The sequence below is a fragment of the Aulonocara stuartgranti genome (assembly GCF_965226115.1).
Source record: "Aulonocara stuartgranti genome assembly, chromosome: 4".
NCBI lineage: Eukaryota > Metazoa > Chordata > Actinopteri > Cichliformes > Cichlidae > Aulonocara > Aulonocara stuartgranti.
Genome location: NC_138942.1, coordinates 24,087,782 through 24,104,655, shown reverse-complemented (window position 1 = coordinate 24,104,655; position 16,874 = coordinate 24,087,782). Strand labels below are relative to the sequence as shown.

At 42.1% G+C, this 16,874-nt stretch overlaps 1 protein-coding gene across 1 annotated transcript in view; it reads right to left on the bottom strand.

The window, feature by feature from the left end:
• pvalb6 (parvalbumin 6) overlaps positions 1-14,430 on the bottom strand; it is a 58,483-nt gene extending 44,053 nt beyond the window's left edge. The window contains exon 1 of the mRNA XM_082529837.1: positions 14,168-14,430. The gene's annotated coding sequence lies outside the window, so the exon portion shown is untranslated. The remainder of the gene's footprint in view (positions 1-14,167) is intronic.
• Positions 14,431-16,874: the final 2,444 nt, after the last annotated feature.

The window sequence follows — 16,874 nt, the reverse complement described above, 5'->3', positions numbered from 1 at the left end:
ATGGAATCTTATATAGTGTGCCCTGTGTTAAATATGTCCATTGCAAGGACAGAAGGGTATCACATGAACCATCAGCACATTATGGCTGTCTGTTTTCAGCTTGTCCTGCAGTTTCTAAATCCAAAGTGGATCTGATTATTTTTTTTGGCTTGTATGAACTAAAACCATCCTTAAGTTGAGGGAGTGTTGAAGCATTCCCAGCATGTGCTCAGCTAGTCTTATATCTACAGTGCCTCTGCTGAGTAAAAGTCAACTGACTGTCCACCAGTGTGTTACGCATAAAAAAAAAACAATGAAAAAATAGAAAATCAGTTATGCTGCATTTTATACAAACTGTGCTTTAACTGTCTACATCATCTAGCTATCAGCTTCTCTGTATTTGAGTTCTGCGAGCAGCGGCTGGGTGATACAGATAAAGAATGACAAAAGACTTTGTCATACATGCTGATGTGTTCACTGTTACTGTCCATGACCCCTGAACACCAACCCCCACCTGCCAATACCAATTTTATGACTGTTACATGATACGTAGTAAAGCAAAAAGGAAAAAACTCTAAATGTAACAACCTTAATGAAAACAAAACAAATTGATAGATAGCTAAAAGAATGATAAGCGGATTATAACATGCACTTCCCCAAGATCATTCCTATAGCTCGGATGACCTTGGCTTTGACGGGGGAATCTGTGTTTTTTAGTTGTCTCTGTGATCAGTGTCAGCATCTCCCCTCCCCTGTCTCTGTACTGCAATGCCTCGTCCTTTTTACTGTCTTGTTCACTTGTTTTATTCAGCAGCATTGCAAGACAAAGACCCCGAAGGTCCGGATGCAGCCAAAACACATATGCACCCACACACACGCACACACATTTTAACAGGATTAAAAATCCAACCATGTATTTTCCTCTTATAGAGTATGAAGTCTGCACATGCATGCATAATTTATAGTCAAGACACAAATACAAAGAGACATACAAGCACACACTCGTAAGTGACCCAGACAAGCCACTGACTGCAAGAGTTAAATCACTGTCATTGCATGACAAAGTTCAAGAAGCAGGTCTTCTGAGATTAATCTCTCTCCCACGTTTGCAAACAGCTCTAACCGACGTAATCAGAGTACATTCAGAAAGTTTTTAGACCCTTTCAAGCTTCCTACATTCCCAGCTTTTTTTGTCTTTTGTCTATTCTACAGCCCTTACATGTCTGTGAAAATCACCACAAATAAACTTTACTTCCATACTTGCTTACATTTTTGGTATCATTCAGATAAAGTGAAGCAATTGGCAGATTGCAGACAGATGGCCTCACGTTTGACACTAGAATACTTTGATGTACAGAGGAGCTCACGTTTGACTCAGTAGCTGCAAGATGCCCAGTTTCCTGGGGCTGCAGAACATGGCCAGATCATCACCCCTCCACCACCGTGCTTGACAGTTGGTATGAGGTGTTTTGCTGGCATGCTGTGTTTAGTTTCCAAATGTGGAGCTGTGCATTTAGGCCCGAAATCTCCACTTTGGTCTTGCCTGTTCAAAGAACATTGTGATTTGTTCAGACCCAACTTTGCTAACCTAAGCCATGCTATCATGTTCATTTTAGAGACAAGAGGCAGCCCCAGCTCCAAACAAGCCATACTTCTTCAGTTTTTATCTAATTATACTATCATGAACTTTAACACGCTAACTGAGGCCTGTAGAGTCTGAGATGTAGCTCTTGTGTTGTTATCCATTTCTCTGTGCATTGTACCGTCTGACCTTGGAGGGATTTTCCTGAGAGGTTCTGGAAAGACTGTGGTGTGTGTGTATTAACACACCTGAATCCTCCCAGTGCAGCAAACTGAGAAAACTTCTCCTTTTACAGAGGTGCTCACACTTGCTGCTGCTCAATTAATCAAGTGAATTTGATTGTCAGCATCTAGCTGCTACTTGCCCTCTTAATTCCTATGGAAGTAGTAAAGGTGGACTTAGTTTTTCTGAAGACTGCATACAGTCTTTTTCATATGACTAGCTTAAAACAACTTTATCGGCAATGGCAGCCTCCGGTCTTTCTGGGAACGATTCTGCTGTCTTTTATGATATGAGTATTTTTTCTTTGTTTACTTTGATTCTTCATGGCAGAAATGTAAAAGTGCACTATACATCATGCTGCTATCGCACATTGTGTGGCATTGATGGATATGGCTGATGAAGCCATTTAAAAAAAGCGAAACCAGGTGGAGGAGTGTTTATCGTTCAGTTGAAGGTCACTGCAGTCCTCGTCATGCCTCGCTGGCTCACAGCAGCATGATGTAAGGGTCCTTTTTTTTTCCTTGGCTCCTTTAAAGTGATGGAGGCCAGTTCGGCCGGGCTTTGTGCAGGAAAAACCTTTAATCAAATGAGACAGACGTTGAATGCGCCACAGAGTTTGTGTGCATACTAGCTGGTGTGGCACTTAGGGCAACACAACATAAATATGGTTTGAGTCGTGACTAACTAGGGTCAGAGGGAGTCATGAGAGACGTGTCTCTTTTTTTACTCATGCAGACACAGACCTCTTCCAGGCACTTGGCCTTCATGGTTATACAGACATAAAAAAAATTATAAAGCACAGTCACACAAACAAAAAGCATCCCCGGCCTTTGGGTCCTGATTCCCCTCTTCATCTGTCTGCCTGTTCCCCTTTGTTTCCTCTGACGTTGGTGAGGAAAAACGGGAAGAGACAGCTTCGGTGAAACATTGCGAGACGTCCGTCCAGCGGACAGAGCGAGAGATCCATTGGCGTGAGTGGCAGCAGACCCCTTTCTGATGATTTTAATGAAGGTTGATGGACTCTGAGACCTGACTCACTGCATACTGTCCGTGATGTGCGCAGGACAACCCTGCCTTACCGAGAGTTATGGCTTGCTTCATGAGTGCCACGGTCTGTATATCACGACTCTTGTCCTTGTCGGTAAGGAGCAGTCCCTTTCAGCGTCCTCCTCAAAAGCACTTCAGGCAGATGCTTGTTCATGCAGGAAAAACTATGCACTGTGTCATGCTGCAGTGCCCTGGCGGACTAAGCAAAGCAGGGGTGAGGGTAAACTGAAACGGGCACTTTGCTGGATTTTCCATTTGGAGTTCAGTTTACCCATCCAGTGAAAAGACATGCAGAAATGTGCACTTCTTTAGGCTCTGTGGCCTAACCCGAAAGCTTGGTTAAGTAGTCAGGTATGCATTATGACAAAATCAACGGCCATTATTATTAAATAACTTTTGATTGTTTCTCAGGTAGACGCTGAGAAATCAAAGCCCTGTTAAACAATATTTTGCATCTGAGCATTAAGAATCAACGCACCAACTGCAGCTCTGTGCAGTTTTCCCAACATTTTGGCAGCAATTCGCGCCGTAGGCCGGAGCAGACAGTTGAATTCTTTGACGTCTGTCCAGCTGCCTGGCTTTCACGGAGCACCTCCTATCTGCATTTTGCCTTTCCGTCTTTGTATCGTTCTTCATTGTCGCTAACTGCTCACACATCCTCCATTTACCTATACTTTTCTCTCCCACCCGACCTCACCTCCTCTTCACTTCTTTGTCCGCTCGTTGTTTTTTCTTGTCTGACGAGTTGCTTTAACGCCTTGCAGCCACCTCTTTTTTAGCTTTGGTTGGACACTTTCACTCAAACTCTCATTCTCCTTAGCATTAAAGAAAGAAAAACACAATTTGTATTCTGGGCCATGTCTGTGATGTGAGTGAACAGAGAGGGGGAAGGAGAGACAGGGAGGTGGGCAGCGAGGAGAGGAGGGCTTGTTAAAGTCACAGTTTGATGACTGGTTAAATGTATTTGACATAAAGGCAGGTGTCTGGGGGCATTCGCCCACATTGGTAGACTGATTTTTTTCTTTTTTCTTTTGGTTTTATTTTAAAGAGGGAATTTGACCTTGAGTCAGCAAAGTGGCATGCTCTGACGCCAGAGAAGGTACTACAATGCACCATCACTCACTTCCTAACATAACAATAGCTTGACTTTACTGCAGCGAGGAGAAATTAGAAATGCATTTTGCAGAATGTTATAATTCTGCCTGATTTTGTGCATCATTACACAGGTGATTTGTATATTGACACACAAGTCTGCATTGCGCTTGAGTTTGCCCGTTTGTGGGGTTGTTTTTTTTCTTAAATATAGACTCCCAGTGTATCCTCACAGTTGGATAATGATGCAGTTAGAGGGGTGAGAGAGGGAGAAGGATGGCTATCCACACACGTGGCAAGTCAAGTGCTCAACAGTAGACTTTTTAGATGCTGGTGGCACGGTGTGTTTGGATGCATTTGAATTTGTACCTCCATGACTGAGCAATATTCCCCTGCACGAATGAGTTTGCGCATGGATGCCCGTTTATACATGTTACCCTGTATCCTACCCTGGCAGCAATGCCTGGTCAGCAGCTGACACCCCCCCACACACACACGTAAACCTCCCACCCCATCACTGACAGCAGCTCCTGCAGTGCTGCAAGAAGGAAAAAAGATGGGGCAGCAGAGCTCCACTGACCTTGCAGCAGAAAACCCAAACAGTTCCAACAATACTAGCACACCCTCGACTGCTCACACGCTAAAGCGCTCTTGGGACAGCGCACACACAGCTCTCACCCCTTGCATCTCTTCGTGCTCATTCAGACACTCGGTCTACACTTTGGAATCACCTCAGGCCTGTTTGCCAGCCTTCTTACACGAGGAAATGGACAAGACAGAAAATGTGCCCGAGGCTGGTGGTTGAGGACAGAATACGCGTGTTCCCATATACTGAAGCAAATGTGCATTCATTTATAAAGATAAGATAAGATAAGATAAGATAAGATAAGATAGAACTTTATTAATCCCTCGGGTGGGTTCCTCTGGGAAATTCGACTTCCAAAAAAAGCACAGCAACGACCAAAGTTACAGTTACAGAACTGTTATATATATATACACACACACACACACACACACACACACACACACACACACACACACACACACACACACACACACATATAAATACAGAGACAAATATAAATAAAATATACAAAGGGGATAAATAGAATAAATAGGAATAAAAAATAAAAATACAAGTGAATTGCACATTTCAAGTATTGAGTCTATTGCACTGTTGACTATTTACAAAAAGTATTGCACAAGGTATTGTACAGTGAGGTGCAGAGGCACTACAGCTTAGTTGTTCCCCCCTCCTTTGTCCTCCTGTTTCCCCTCCCTCTCCCCTCCAGAGAGGAGTTAAACAGTCTGATGGCGTGTGGGACAAAGGAGTTTTTAAGTCTGTTAGTTCTTGTCTTGGGGAGAAGCAACCTGTCACTGAACAGACTCTTCTGGTTGTTTATGGCCGTGTGCAGAGGATGCCCAGCATTGTCCATAATGTCCATCAGTTTCTTTAATGTCCTTTTCTCTGCCACTGTCACCAGAGTGTCCAGCTTCATGCCGACCACAGAGCTAGCCCTCCTGATCAGTTTCTCCAGCGACAAGAGACAGAGAGTGAAACTGAGTTCTACCCGCAGGGAGGGAAATCAATAAACACGCACACACCCAGTTTTACACAGTTCTATGCATGCGTTAGCGTGCACTACAAAGTGCATTATGAATGTATGTAATGCCCATACACACGCTTGAAATAGAAAGCAAAAAGCATCCTCAGCCCCAACTTCCCCTGCAGCTGGTAAAAGTCAGATAAAAGTTTCTCCTTTTTCCACTCTCTCTCTCTCTCCAGACTCTCTATCCCCACTTTCAGGTGGAGCTGTGGATCACCCCTCCTTGTTAGACCTGGTTGTGGGCGGAGCCTTCATTTTTGGGCACTTGCCTCCTCTCTAGGGCTGCGCAATACTGCAAATTCTGGAATCGATCAGATACCAAGTAAATGCAGGGCCAAGATTGTTAATACAAATAAAGATACTTTTAACCTATAAAGCCATTTTTTTATAGTGGAGAGCAGTGTGTCATAATTTATGAGACGAATCATCATTAATTTGCAAATTCTGAACACGTTTTACTTTCCACAATAATTAGTTAACAGAACAAAACACACCTTTTAGCTTTTTACTACTTTTTGAATCTGGGTTTTTTGGAGACCTAGAATTTAAATCAGTGCTTTGGCACAAGTATAAATGCGATGCCAATACCAGCATCGGTAGTGATACTGTTGAGAGCTAAATCGATCCGGTCACCTCTACTCTCTCAGGTTTTTTTCTTTTGTTTAAGTCAGAAATACTGAACCATTGTTCAGCTCCTTTGATTCCTGTCTCATTAAGAACATTGTTTCACACATCCAGTTCCACTCACCTGAGCTTCCCTGCCATCCACTCCACCTGTGACGAGTTACACTTACCTGCCTGCCCGCTCTCCACCCTCCTGAAAACCTATCCATCTGCCAGCTTCCCACTCTGAATCAGCTGCTCAAGAAACTAAAAAGGTCTTAGAGTTTAATTGCAAAATCTGCAAGATCATCTCTGACTCACCTTGGCCATCACTAATCACTCCCCTCCTCTCTGGCAGAGCCTCCTATCCTTTGCCTTTAGAGAAACCTCCACTTGCCAGTATCACTTACCTGCCCATAAATTACACTTTTTATCATTGCAATAAAACCGGTGAAACTGCAGTCGGTTTCCAAGTCCTGCCTTTTGAGTCCAGTCCTTGGTTAAATATGACAAAACCATTGTTTCTCTTCAACCTAGTGCCTCTTTCTGATAATACCACAGGCCTCAGGCTTGTGTCGCCAGATTGAATATGACAGGGAAGTGAATGGGTTTCAGGAACAAGTGCATTATGGCATGAACGCTGTCAGAGAGAGTTTTTGTCTGTTTTGGGGCTTTGTTAATCCTGCTGGGAAAACACTGCTGTATTTAAAGCCTAGAAATATATTTGTCTTTAATTAAAAGGCAGGTCTGTTTCAAATGCATCGTATAAAGCCAAATGGTGTTTTAGTTAGGTATCACACAAAGTAGAACAGGGCTTGGCAAAGGCAATTAATTAACTATAATGAAATTTTACTTTGTAGAAGGGGGCTCCACCAATTTTACACATCAAAGTCAACGTGCAGGATGTGACAACGTGTACTCAGCACACTCACCAGCATTCTGTCAGAAGTCACTGGCATTAAGAGGAATGCACAAAGATTCATGTTTGTCAGCCAAAACACAGCGGTTCATATCCCATTTGAGAGCTTTGTGCTTTGTTCTTTGTTCCATTTTTTTTTACTTTTTTTCAGTTTTATTTGAATTTAGCTTTCATTTGCTCTTTATACACCCAAACTACTGAGCCAGCTTTCATTTTAATTGCTGGTTTGGGTTAATAATATTACGCCCCATGTTAACAGACGACTTAACAGTGTCATACGACCTCATTGACTAACCTGTGCTTAAATATTGCATATGACCAATTCACACACAAATCCAGGATTAAACTCCTGCATTTGTTTGCACTCTGCAAACAGATATAGAGACCCTCGGGTCATGCGTACACACAAATGACAAAGGCCAAGCGTAAATCCACACCCTTAAACTAAACTATATTAATAGATTTTTGTGGGTCATTCTTAATGCTTTAAAACAAAACAACTCCAGGTGGATCTATATTCTCCTAGTATGGCACTAAAAGCCTGTGGGACTAAAGGGGGGGGGTTACACTTTTGTGTTAAGTGACCTTGTTGATAAATGATGCTCTCTGTTCAATCTGAAGGATCATTCAGTCCAGTCTCTGAGTGCATGAGAAACACAATACCAGTACAGAAGAAGCGATCTAATGGTAAAATGCAGATTTGTCATCTTCTTGTCAAATTTATCTTGGGTGCCAACCAGGCTCATCGACAGTTATATTTCAGTATAAACCAGCAGGAAAGCAGGTGATAACACAGAGATGGTAGCAGGGAAGAGAGAGGGTGGATGATTGGATAAGGGTTTTGGATTAAACAGAATGTAGCGTCAGGGAATTGGAAATGAAGGTCAGATGAAAGGGGAGGAAGGTAAGAGGAAGAAGTGATAAATGGAAACTTACGCACCATCAGCATCCTTGGCTTTATTCCTAAGGGGCCAGATGTGGCCTGGTATATGTTAACATTAAATGGGATTGATGGATATTGTTCTAAATAAACAGGCCTTTACAAGGCCACAACTACTTTGTGGCAAAACCATCCCTCCATTTAACTACTTTTTCTCCACATTAGAGAGTATTTGAGATCAGCTTTCATTGTGTTTATGCTGTTGGTGCTGTTGTTGTTTAATCAATGTGATGTTGATCTGCTAAATTTTGCTTTTCTTGAAGAAATAAGAAAGCCAGTTACTAAAATTACTTTTTATAGAAGGATGTGTAATAATAGCAAAGAAGCGAAAGTTCCACATTGCTGCTTATGTCGAGTCCTCATCATAACTTAGCTGTAATTTCCAAACTATTCGTTGAATCCAAAGTAGCATTTTCGTTTCATTTCAGCCTTATTATTGTGAAACCAGCCAGAACGTGCCTGAAATTTAAACCAATTACAAAGCTGTATTTGAATAATTGCTGTGCATTTGTTGAACGGTGAATGTTTAACCTGAGGACTCACGGCATTCATATATATATATTCATATATATACATATATATATATATATATATATATATATATATATATATATATATATATATATATATATATATATATATATATATATATATATGTGTGTGTGTGTGTGTGTGATAAGATTTGGCTCCCCATAGATGGAGGCTTTAAGTGACTTTGACAAAATAGGTCACATCATCATCCTATTAATGTTCCTTTTCTTAAAAAAGACCCAACTAAAGTAATAAGAAAACTCTCAATCCAATTTTTGCTCACTCCTTCTCCCATCTGACCAACAGGTTGTTAATGATCTCATTTAAGAGGTCATGGGTACTCTAATTGAAAGTGGGCTGACTACTGTTTCTCTGGACTGACCTCTGTGACGGTCTAAAGTTAGCACAGACTTCGTGACCCCACTAAAAATAGTCAAGTTTCTCTCACCGACTGACCTTACAAGTCCACATCGACCCTTTTAATTGCTCAAATTACCTTTGGAGCTCCCTTAAGGAAAGCCTTCTTTGCCTTTGGAGAAATAGTGACTTTATGTGGATTTAGTGACATTACTTTGGATGGAGAAAAGCTACATGACGAGCTACACTGATAGAACAAAGAGGAAGAGGCCCTATATACGCCAGGACCATTAAAAGTAATGCAAGTTTCCAGTATTGCTGGGCAATTTGCCGCTTGTTGCACCATGCTGTTCACTCTGGTAGCATGTGACACCTTGACACAATCACACAGTGTGCAGCTGAGCACTGTCTGGCAGTAAACTGCGCACTGCCACAATCCCATCACTTATTCAAATATTAGCCAAACCGCAACATCTGATGCTTCGATACAAGCTGTTCATTCCAGCCTCATAAGTCTTTGTTAGGAGGTGGCTCTGTTCCAGCACCAGTGCAGTCCACACACAGTCACAGTGCCACACATATACGCACGCGGCAGCGTCTACACACGTGTGTCTGCAGGCCAGCACACCCAATAATAAGCTGTAAACAGGCAGCATTGGGCACATTTTCTTTTAATTATCAGCCTGCGTATCATTGAAACCATCAAGCTCTCTCCCAACGCAACCGCCACAAACAACATCTGTCCTTGACCTTGGCAAAGAAAACCCACCAGTGTATAGCGAGCTGCTCCGCCTATCACAGCCTTCTGTCGGGTCAATTATGATAACAGGGTCATTTGTTAATGTGTCTCTGTGCTGTGTAAATGCAGCTGCTTAGTTTGTGGGTGCATTGGGGTATATGGGGGGTCTTTGTGTCACCTATGACTGGCCCAGCGTTACAGGCCCTGTTTCTGTGTATCCGTGTGCATTACACACTGGATAGGGGTGAGAATTTAAAAAATGGACATCAATTGTTCCTAAATGCCGAACCCCGGTTGACCTTTTTTCCATCTCTTCAGCAAAACTACGTGACTCCCTCTTCTTCAGTCATCTTTATTAAAATCTGTGTTTTAATTAACGCCGTTCAACGAGGGCCCTCTGAACAGGGGGTTAATTGTGCTTTTCGTGAAATCAGCTCAAATGCAAATTCTCTCTGCGTGACCTCTGTTCCGTTCCTTGGAATAGTGTTTTAATTATCCAGACAACCTCTTAAGAAACCATGGTGACGGGGTAACCATATGGTCAGTAGTCAGGTCTCATCCTCGAGATACTGCGGATCACAGGAAGTGAAAGAATGTGGAGGATCAGTGGAAGAATGTTCGGATTTACAGATATTCAGGAAGTAAAGCACCAAAAATAAGGAACAATGATGATAGTGATGCTTAAAATAACAATAAAAAATAATAAATAAAGAAATGTCTAGAAGAAACGTCAATATACTGCTCACATTCTGACTATTGGTTTCATGATGTTCTCTTATGTGCTATCACACGCTTCCAGAAACAGCTACTCCACTATCCTTCCCTACTCAGCCCTCTGCCAATGGGCTTCCATCCTCCCTGCTCACATTAACAGTCATGTCTCCACAACATGTGCGAAGCAACAATGGGCAGCAGAGCACAAAAGATAGGCAAACTGTGATTTGCATTGTAGGCCAAAGCACATCCTCAGCAATACGCAGGAAAAAATAAAACCCTGAACACAATCATCAGCAGCCATAAGTAGGCAGTAGGGTTTTTTTTATTATTATTATGCATGGTTTCACTTGGATTCACTTGACAAAATAAAGTTGTTGTAAACCAAAGAGCACTTTGATGTCAGTCATGTGTTTCCTGCTTCTTTGTCTGTTTGTACGCTAAGGATGTTAATGTCAGTTTGTCTGTGTATCAGTCCACCACTTTACCCGAGGCTGTAAAAGATGATAGAAAAGTATTGGATAGATTACCATGAAATGTATTACAGAGTTTTATAGCCACCACAGGATGAATCCTACTCATTTTGACCACACCCTCAATTTCCTGTCCCTCAATTTCCTGTCAATTTCCTGTTTAAAAAGTCAGTAGCGTAACATCATATCTAATAATATTTTAAGACTTCAAAGCCGATTTAGACAGCACATCAGCATCCATATTCTTGCTAATATAGTAATGGCATCATTCATATATCCTGTGTGTAACTCTACCACACAATTGAGCACAGTCTTCTAAAACAAACTGTCACTGTTAAACAGGTAGCACCTCGTTCACACATTGTCAATATACACATAACTGCACTCGTTCATGTCCCAGTCATACTGTTAATGTGACGCATCAGCGCAACTGCTGCGCATCTGCTACTGAAGGTTTGGAATTTCTACACTGGTTCCCTGTGCCTCCCTAAATCAGCCTGTTCTTATTCCTGGGGCAACAATTAATGGTGTTTTATCAAAGCTGTTGGCTTGGCTCATTTAGCACAAGGTGTCCTTAAGCAGCGGAGCTTAACGCATGGCATTAGCGAGATGGGGCTGTCGATCATAGCTCGTGTTTCGTCAGGGTTACTGCTGTGAAGGAGCATTTTTTGTTACAGATCACAATCTTTTCACAACCTTAGAATAAGTTTTTAGCACCTAAACATAAACAAGTTTGTACCTCAAACTAGTACCTAAAACAGAGACAATATTGCAATGGCAGCAGTTGAAGAAACGTGGAATCGGACAAAATTGCATTACAGATATACTAGATATACTGTGCCGCAGTTTTCAAGACGTGTCCTTAAATGCGCATGCACATCATTGCTGTAGCTTCACACGCACATACACACACAGACATATAATGATCCACACACCAATCTTTATTTTTCTTTCCCCTGTCACCCTCTTTTTATCTTCTTGTCCTGTCAAACACGGTGACATAAGAAAAACATTCACTCCCTCTTTTTGAAGCTGTTTCTCTCTCTCTAACACACACCCTGCAACCCCGTCTCATGCATCCCTCCCACAGAGCATTATTTCCCACCTGGGTATTTCACACTCCGCAGGGCCCTGTGCTTTTTAATTCATTGAACTCTCATGAAATCCCAAGAAGATATGTTACCATGCACTGAGTCTGACTTTTATAGCTAATAGGGAAGTGGTGACAAAGTTTAATAGGGTTGTGTGATGTGTGAGTTTTAGGAATGGAGAGAGAGCAAGAGGCAGATACAGAGGGCTGTATTTTCATATTATCCTTTTTATTGAAATATTGGAGCAAAAAGAATGTTTTTATAGGTTAATGTCACTCTAAAATGGGGTTTTTTGGAGGGCCAATTCCTCATCTAGAGAAATTACCTGTGGTACACATCAGGGTCTGATCTGGGCCCTATTTTCTCTTCTCTTTTGTCTGCATATGCACTTTTTGTATATGCAGATGACACAAAATTGTATGTCCCTATAATTTGTCTTGGTTTGTTTCATATCTCGAGCCTAAAGACGAAAACTGACATAATTATATATGTAGGTATTTTACATTCCACAGGGCTCTATGCAGGGCTGCCATGAAATCACAAAAATATATTCTACCATGCATCACATCTGACTTTTACATCTAATAGGGAAGTGGTCATAAATCATTTAGCGCAATTCAGTTTTATTTATATAATGCCAAATCATATGCAGATGACAAACATTTATATATCTCTTTGATAATTTGTAAGTGTCTCAGTCAAGCTGCAAAGTTATAATTTAAGGTAAAAAGCTAACTACCAGTGAAAAGACAATACTGTTTTATATCTTTCGTCCAACTTTATAATGGATGGACTGGTGAATATGTTAGACATGCTTGGCTTACATGCCCCAAAGCTCGTGATCTGCCTTTTTCTATGTATTTGGCAGAACACAGAATTTATTATAAAGTCCAAGAATAACATATCAGTACTGCAGAATTATAGATATTAAATCTTCTTGTCGCTTTAGCCCAAATTTTGCACAGGCTTTAAATGGTTACCAGAAGATATATTTTAATTGCTTTGGTGATCCTCTGTCTTTGACTCTTGGCCTCTACGGGATCCTATCGTTATCTGTACGCCTCCCTTTTCAGTCCAACTTATCACTCCTACACTAAGAAGGCATCTGAAGTTTTCTCCATCCATTTTTTTAACCATTTTTGATCACCCCCTTCCACTTGAAGTGCAACCGACTCTCCCCCTCTCCGCAAACAAATGTCGCTCTCTAATTGGCCAGAACTGGGGAGTCATGAGAGCGTTGGTGTTTGGACAGCTGTTAATCTCGAAGGGTTGGCAGCGGCAGAGAAGATTGTGACAGTGGTGGGGAGAGGGATGACAATCTGGAATGGCAATGTGAATGACGCAAGGAGAGAGGAAGAGTTCAAGTCTGGTTGCAAATTACTGCCACCCCAAGTCTGTGACCACATCTGTCTGTCATTGTGAGGCTGTGGTGTCAGTGAGAAAGTGCTTCCACAGATATATAATGCAGTGTCACTGTTTGTCTCAATGCCTCTGCAGCATTGTGTAGTATGTACTATGGCAGTGCAGTTAATGTACAAGAACAGACACACACACACGCCCTGCACATTCATTCACTCCAAATCATCATACGCATGGGGATGCACTGTGTTTTCTCCACTGCTCACACTCACTCTTGCTCCATATCTTCCTTTCCTTCGATCCTATGCTCACACACATACACACAATAAAGCACACATACACAGCGCTCAGGGAACCAATCACCATCGCCTGTTTTCAGGTCCTGTTTGTGAATGGGATTTTTACGGGAGAGGAGGAGGCAGGCACCTCTGTGTTGTAGGCATGCAGCTGCTACAGCATCCCGTTCTCATTTTTTTTTCCTCCACAAGCTCAAATATTTCTCTCATTTTCTCTTTGTGTTTCATTTTTAATGTTATGGTTATTTTGGTTGTTTTTAATATTGCAGCATCACTCTTTCCCTCTTCTTGAACTCTCTCTGACTCTTTTCATCTTTTTTTGGATGGTGCAGTTGGATGTGACTGCTGCATTGAAATATCCCCCCTCTTTCACCATTACCTTCACCATCATCCACAGCTGTTTGCCTCTTCCAAATATTTTTAATTATCCTGTCCACTTTCCCATTTATTGCACAACTTGCTTTTTCCACAACATTCTTTCTATCTGTCACTCCATCTTTTTCTTACCCTTCTTTCTTCTCACCATCCCATCTGCATCCCGAGGAAGGTGGTGATGCGGGTAGGGTGAATGCCTAAAGACTCACACACACACAAACACACAAGCGTAGACACTTACCTTCTGTGACAGGATCTTCCGTCCGGAGTGCTTCTGAATCTTCAGTGGTTGAAGATAGAGCAGCGAGCCTCTGTGAGCTTCTGGCAGATAAAAAAGAAGTGGAGGACAGACAGAGAGGAAGAGAGAGAAAGAGAGACAAGACAGGAGAGGGAGTGAGAGGTATAAAGAGAGAGAGTGAGAGAAGGGAAAAAGTGGACTAGAGGGGCGGGCTGAAGCGATCCAAGTGGAGGAGGAGCAGGATTCTCCTAGCTAGCTGGAGGTGAGATGAAGGGGAGAAAGAGAGAGGGAGGGAGAGATAAAGGGAGAGGGAGGGAGAGAGTTAGGGTGCACTGGATTGGGATAGGAGGGGATTGTGTGATGTTTGAGAGGAGGAGGGATTGCAGCGGATGAAGGGAAAGTTGGAGAGAGGAGAGAGGAGGGAAGGGAACAAAGAGAAAAAGAGGTTTATTGATGAGAAAGGATGGAGGAGGGAGGATAAAAGAGTGAGATGCATGCGAAAGATGACCTAAAGCCAAGTATCCGAGGAGGACGGAAATGACAGATTAGAGGTAGAAAATGCAGACAGGGCAGCAGAACCAAAAGTCTAAAAGGGAGCCAGAGGACAAAAACACCTGACAGGAAATAGGTGTGATCAGCTATGATTTGAAGGAAGAGAAGTGGAAGTGTGGGATTTCAGGGCACCGTTATGTAACCTTTAACAGCGTCAAATAATACAAGAACAACTTATGCCAAGCCATCACATGCATGCGGTCCCTGGAGACAATCAATTTCAGAGTGCAGAAAATGTCCTTCCATCCATTAAATCTTACGGTAATCCAAACTTGTGTTGATGTGTTGCAGTACGGATACTGCGATTAACTTTGGAGCAATAACTTACCGGCGGATGGAAAAACTGGGGGGAAAATAAAGCGAAAGATCTTTGTGAGAGGCTGGTGACAAAAACGGAATCTGGGAGGTGAGCATACATATACCTTTCAGGAACTTTAAGGAGAGTAATGGTTCACATGTGGATTGTAACATACTGTACAAAAAGTTTTAATGTGAGCAAACCGCATTACAGCTATGGATAGACTGCCTGTCTCTGCTCTCTTCTCTTTCCTCCGACCCCCAGCCAGTCATGATGGATGGCTGCCCCCTGGAGCCTGGTTCTGCTGGAGGTTTCTTCCTGTTTAAAGGGACTTTCTCCTTCCCACTGTCACCCAGTGCTTGCTCATAGGGGGGTTGCCTGATTGCATGTATGAAACACCATGCCACCGAACACAGGAGCATATTTTGAGAAACCATGGGGCTTCCAGGAGTCTGAGTCCCATGTAGCACTGCTGTTTTTACACTTTTATTTTCAAATTTGGTTTTCTGATACTGTTCAAATAAATTAACACAATAAAGCTATCTGGGTTTTTTTAGTAAAACATCATGTTTGGATTAAAATGATGTTTGAGTCTCATGACTGAAAACTGCAATTCCTCTAATCACCACTTTAGGCCTGCTTAAAAAAGCGAGTCAACTCCTATAGACACCCATGGCCACTGGGATAGACTATCCTCTTGGTAATCCAACTGTAGTTTGATATTTTTAGGTGTTTATTTGACCAGGAAGTGAAACTAAGCGTCTCTTTTGCAAGATTTTCCTATACTGACATAGTCAAATAGACTGGTATTTTTATCTAACACTTACATACACGTTAACACTCTGATGGATGCACCAGGGGCAACTCGAGGATACTTCAACATGCTGACTTCAGGAGCCAAAGTAAGAAACAGAGAGGTTGACAGGTTGTAGCTCCTAAGCCACAGCCACTCATAGACAGTATTAACCTAGCAAACGTTTCACGTCAGGGGAAAACAGAGCTCCAAGAAAAATCTCTGCAAGCATGGGGAGAAGTGTACCTCCTCACAAAAGAGCCGTACCCTGGTTTGAACCCAGGACCCACTTATGGTAAATGCAGCAATTCTAACCGCTGAGCAGATGCGAGAGAGCCAGCGTGATGCTAAATGCTAGCTTGCTGCACTCTTGCTGGAAAGTTAGCAGAACTACATTGGTTATGTAGGTGATGCAGTCTGCTCCTCTTCATGGATTTAAAAAGAAACCCTGATTTTCCACCTGTTGTTGATCAGCAGGTTACTGAATGTAAAAGTGAAAATGAAAAAAATCCTAAACTAGCATATAAAAAAACTGTTTGTGGTCGCTTTTGTATCTTTTCTCACATCTCTTTGGGGTCCTTTCTCACTGGCTTCTAAAGGAGAGACATCGCTTCATGCAGATGCTTTGTCAGATATAGATTTCATGCAATTGTCTATTTGTGTTCAGTGTCAGAGGTCTGGGTCAGCCCACAGTACTCTTAAGCTGGCTGGCATTCATTTTTGTCAAGGTGAGAATTCATTTGCTCAAGGACACTTCAGCAGAGTGGATGCTTGCCAATGCACAGTTTAATCCTAGGATTTCTTTTCTCCCTTTCAAAAAAAAAAGCTGTACTCAGCTATTTAGTGTACTGATGGTGTCTATTTTCATAAAAGACTGCTAAAATCAGCTTTGGCTGCAGTCTCTGTGCACAGCTGTTTCCACATGCTTTCATTCGTGTAAAGCTATATCATAGGTTATGTCTGCAATGTTTTCACCCAACAGGGTGTTTTCTCCATAAGTGTAGACTGAATATCCAAAGAAAGACTCCCATTGCACAAAAGCCACAACTAGTAATAAAAGAGGAAGT